Below are 1,119 nucleotides of genomic sequence, written 5' to 3' on the forward strand. Positions count from 1 at the left end.
GCCAGGTACATCCTGTCTTTACAAAACTGGTGATTGACATAGGCACACATTTTCAAGAATAACAGTGCCGTTCAAAACACATTTACAGCAAACGGGGTGCTCTGCCTCCCATCTGTCAGCCCTGAATTAGAACAGCTGCTGGGGGCTGCATTGACAACTGACACCTCCAGACAAGAACCCGGGGAAGGATCAGCTCCCAAGGAATTTTAGGGAAAGATATTAGAGAAAAACTGAGGTTTCCAGAAATGATCATGTCTGTCCCATGCGTGATTAACAAAATGACAATCACCAATCCTTGTAAGAGAGAACAGCGTACAGGCCACATGGTCCCAGCAGCCTCCTGCGCTGTCCCGAAGTCCACTGGTCCTTGCTGAGGGAAACTGTCCCCGGGAGCTTTGCCTCATCCGGAGACCCGTTGGACAAACACTCATATACTGGTCTGAAACTAGGCAGCGTGGCTCCCAGCAGTCAGGTGGGAGCCGCCCGGTCAGGAGTGAGGACCTGTGGAGACCCGGGAGTGAGCAGGCGTTTGTGTCGCACAGGGAGTTACACAGCTATTTGTTCAAGAGACGAATGTGTGTATTGTTATTGAAAAATGGGTTATTTTTTTGCAAAGCATGAGCAAATACACTACAATTTAATAATTTTGAATTTATTTATGTTATTTTGAGACAATATCTAGCCATGTAGCTCAGGCTGATTCTGTAGAGATCTGCCTGCTTCTGCCTCCCAAGTACTGGGATAAAAGGTAAATGCCTCCACACTAGGTTTATAATCAATTATTAAAAGTAAGTCAGAAAATAATAGTCAGTCTTTCCAGTTTGACATATGGTGTTTTTACACGGGCAAGTATGGGCTGATGATGAGCCAGCCTGCCTCCATCTCATGCCTCCATCATCTCATGCCTCCATCTCGCGCCATTGGAAGGAAACCAGCCCCCTTGAGCCGATGGCTCTGGCAGGCCTTGCTCTTCTCCCCCATTCCCTCTGCCTTGCTAAAAAACCTTTAGATTACATTCCTAAAGCTAGCCACCAAGGTCTGTCTGGTCTCTTATTTGGCCACTTCCTCCTCCTCCTGAGGCTGACTACCAAGGTCCACCTATCAAAGTATTAAAGCCCA

Source organism: Microtus ochrogaster, chromosome 21 (assembly GCF_000317375.1).
Source record: "Microtus ochrogaster isolate Prairie Vole_2 chromosome 21, MicOch1.0, whole genome shotgun sequence".
NCBI classification, from domain to species: domain Eukaryota; kingdom Metazoa; phylum Chordata; class Mammalia; order Rodentia; family Cricetidae; genus Microtus; species Microtus ochrogaster.